At 37.9% G+C, this 4,454-nt stretch overlaps 1 protein-coding gene across 3 annotated transcripts in view; it reads right to left on the reverse strand.

Annotated features, from left to right (window-relative positions):
- Positions 1-4,454, reverse strand: part of Kiaa2026 (KIAA2026 ortholog) — a 96,608-nt gene that overhangs the window by 73,646 nt on the left and 18,508 nt on the right. The gene's annotated exons all lie outside the window — the stretch shown is intronic.

Raw genomic sequence — 4,454 nt, forward strand, 5'->3', positions numbered from 1 at the left:
AGTGCCTCAGGTAGGGTTTCAACTATAGTACCTCAGGTAGGGTTTCTTCTGCTGTCCACATACAAAATATTTACTCAAACCTTTCTTTGCCATGATTGAGTTTTATCTTTTCCATACAAGATTCTAACTCTTTCATATAAAATTCATTGAGGGACAGTATCTCTTCTACATTTAAAAATTATAAGCTTGAAGCATTCAAACTAAGGATTAAAACACTAATTGTTTAATAGACAGTTTTGTTTGAAATAGTTGTCATATTGTTTATTAATGTATGAGAAAATATACAATGATCTAAAAACATTTTGAGAAAGAAGATTTTTGATACATAAATACTTTGGGGAAATAATTAACAAGTGGGGCATTATAATATATAGCAATTATATGGGCTGAGAATAAGGAATTATAAGGCCCAAGGAAATCAACTGCCTAGCAATAATAGATCATGGAATGGATGAAAGGTTCATTTTAATGTATTTTTACAAAGTGATCTAACTAATTCTGTAACATTAATTACTTATCAACACTAATGAAAGAAAATATTAATAGGAATATGAATGAACAATGTAAAACCTGACTTCTAAGTGAACTGTAAAGAGTTTATAACTCTAGAATTCCTTTCAATCTCAATGCAAATGTCTTTTAAAATATTTGTATTAATTTATTGAGATACTGGTCTAATGCTTAAAATTAGTATCTCAGCAGTTCACCTAACTGTTCACAAATCATCTTAATGAATTTGAAATGACTAAAAACATTTACAATAGCCCTAAGGATGTGGTTCAGAGTAGCAAGTGTTACAACCCTAAGATTGATCTACAATACTGACCAAAAAAAAAAAAAGGGGGGGGGGGGGAGTTACCCCGGAAAAGAAAACATTATATTGACCTTGCTAAGTTTTAAAGGCTAGTCCAGCTACTGATTTTTAGGACTGTATGTATTACATAAACAGTAATTATAAAAAAATTTTTAGGCCTGGTGGTGGTAGTACATGCCATTAATCCTAGCACTTAGGAGGCAGAGGTAGGCAGATCTTTGAAACGGAGGCCAGTCTGGTCTACAGAGTGAGTTGCAGGATGGCCAGGGTTACACAGAGAAACTCTATCTCAAGCAAGCAAGCAAACAAACAAAAAAATAAATAAATTTTAAAAAAAATTCAGATAAAATCTCTCTTCGACCTTTGTAGAGTATGGCAAAGCTTCTAAAAATTTCACGTTATTTCTACAATGGCAAACTCGTTAGCACTTAAAGCATGTCACTCAAATACTCAAAATTACTCAAAATACTATGTAATAATTTATAAGGGATGTTCCTCCCTTGGAGTTCCTCCCACTGAGTGTTCTTACTTTACTTTAATAAATCCATATTCCCTCTGTTTAAGCAACAAGGCATACAAAAAAGAACTTATATGAATTAAATGTTGGCAATAGTTGTTTCCTTTCTTTCCTAAAAACTGTCAAAAAGGTCACTGAAGCATCAACTTTTACACTATGAGATACAATTAAAATCTGCCTTTCTTAAACAGTGCCTTCATTGATTTATGGCTATAATTAGAATAACTTATCAATCTTACATTCCCTGGCATCTAGATGCCAAGAATAGATTCTACTGAATTATTGTACTAGTGGATTTTTGTTACAAGGAGATAACACTAACTGATTTAGCTTTATATAGGATAAGAACATTCGTTTTCTAAGAATGGAGAATTTGAGCTAATCTCATTTGCTATTTTTGGCAGTGTTATCTTTTTAAAAAATTAATATTTTAATTTAAAAATTTACATTCATTGTATGTTTAGAGGGGCATGCATGCCACAATACTGCTTTCAAGTGTCAGTACATTCTTTCTACCTTTTAACAGAATTTATGTATTAGTATGTGTGTTTGTGAGTGTGTGTGTGGAGGAGTGTGAGTGAGTATGTGTGTGTGTGTGTGTGTGTGTGTGTGTGTGTGTGTGTGTGTGTATGCATGGAGGTCAGAGGACAACTGAAAGTTGGTTCTCCCCTTCCACATAGAGATTTCAAGGAGTGAACTCTGGTTAGTCTTGGCAGCACAGACCTTTACCTGCTGAGCCAATTCCATAGCCCAGATTACATTAATGAACAAACCTTAACTTTGTCTCTGCCACTTCTTTCATTCATCTGAGAGGACCAGGTACTTGTATATGTACTCACAAATGTAAAAAAAAGTTTTTGAATAAAACAATTTAATCTACAAACATCACAAATAAATGCCACCTATAAGTATGTGTGCTGGTGTATATATGACTTCCATTTCTTAACCTATATTACTAAAAATGATTCACAACAAAATTTTTTTCCTTTCATTCTGTTCTATCAATACAGAAACCTGCATAACAATTTTAAAAGCGACTTGGAATATTTCATTACTTTGTTGTCTCCTCCCAACTCTTGCAGTCATACTTAGAACACATCGATGTTCTTATTATCTATAAGACCTAGTGAGATATGGTTGGTCATCATCTCCTTAATGCCATCCTTTCTGCTTTTCTAAGTCTTTGTTCTCTGTATGCCAGCCAAAGTCTCCCATTTATTCTCAAGCACACCACCATACCTACTCCCTTAGAATCTTTGCACTCCATCTATCTTCCATAAAAACACTCTTCCCTAGATCTAGATGCTCATGTGTAGGCCACTCATTTTAACCATCTTTTAGATGCCACCAAATCTGAAAGGGTTTCTAATTGTGGTTATTAAATTTTTAATAACACTCTGTGACTTTATACTGATTTCTTTGTCTTTATGTTACTTATCAACACAGAGTTAAATAGTATTTACTTAATAATTGTCTACATCCCACTCCTGGCAAAACTCAGAGACCTATGCAAAATAGGAGGCAGAAAGACTGTAAACACAAGAGTTGATGGATGACTCCAAGGAAACAGTGCCTTCCAGACACAGCAGGTCTCACATATGAACTCACAGAGAATGTGGCAGGATACACAAGGCCCATACAGGCTCAGTTCAGACAGGATCCAAGCACTGAGGAGATAATTTAGACACTGGCTCCCACCAGCCCTAAGCAAGAATTGCAATTGGCATTTGCTATGACTTCAGAGTAGACCCCAGGCCCAAGAGTAGTTGGCCAACACAAAACAAACTCAATGGTATTTTTCTACACTTTTTGTCTTAACTTGCTTTAGGCATTTTTTTTTTTTTTGTATTACTGGTCTTTTGCTTATATATTTGGCTTCTGTTTTTGTGTGGGTTTTGTGTGTGATTGATTTTGTTTGTTAGAAAGAAAGGGAGGAGAAAAACATAAAATGGGTATATAGGGAGGTGGAGAGGACCTGGGAAGGATAAAAACATGATCAAAATATACTGTATGGAATTTTTTTTTCCAATTACAAAACTATCTATCGAGGCTGGAGAGCTGGCTCAATGGCTAAGAGCACTGCTGCTCTTCCAGAGGACCAGGGTCAATTCCCAGCACCCACGTGGCAGTCTACAACTATCTGTGACTCCAGCTCCAGAGGATCTGACACTCTCATATAGACATACATGAAGGAAAAATGACAATAAAAAAAAAAAAAGCTAATTTTAAAAAAGCTATATATGCCCCTTCTGGTCGGCACCAGCACTGAATCACCCAGGGCGTGGAGTGGGTGGACACCCCCACGGTCCCTAACGGACTGCCCAAGCAATCTTAGGATCACTGGTGAGTGGAACACAACTTCTGCTCCAATCCAATTGTGCACGGGACCTGAGCCAACACTAGGGCAGCAGAGAACTGGCCTGACCAGGGGCACAAGCCCCTTCAGGTCTGCACCAGCACCCGGTCACCTAGGGCACGGATTCGGCGGACACCCCCATGGTCCCTAGTGGACTGCCCAAGCAATCTTAGGATCACTGGTGAGTGGAACACAACAGCTGCTCCAATCCAATAGTGATGGGCCTGTGACAGCAGGAACAAGGACACCAGAGCCTTTCCTGATCAGAGGCTCAGGTTCCTTTTAATCAGTTCTGGTTTACCTTGGTTTCAAACAGACCAGACAACTCCACGGTCCTTAAAGGAGACACCACTTCCACGCACTGTAACACGTCCAGGATCTTAGGACAACAGGATCCCAGGATAACAGGAGCTGGGTCATACTAGTATTTGAGTGTCTCAGAAAAGCTTGACTGCCAAGAACTCAGACACACCCAGAATCTCAGGTTCACAGGAACCCACAATCAAGGAATCACAGAGAAATCTGGACTCTGAGAAGTCCTGAATCAACTGGGATTATAGGAAGGACAGGCTCCAATCAGATATATTGAGGGGAGCAAGCACTAGAGATAATCAGATGGCAAGAGACAAGTGTAAGAACAGAAGCAACAGAAACCAAGGTTACTTGGCATCATCAGAACCAAACTCTCCCACCATAGNAAGTCCTGGATACACCATCACACCAGAAAAGCAGGACATGGATCTAAAGTCACTTCTCATGATGATGAT

This window comes from Mus pahari, chromosome 1 (assembly GCF_900095145.1).
Source record: "Mus pahari chromosome 1, PAHARI_EIJ_v1.1, whole genome shotgun sequence".
Taxonomy (NCBI): Eukaryota; Metazoa; Chordata; class Mammalia; order Rodentia; family Muridae; genus Mus; species Mus pahari.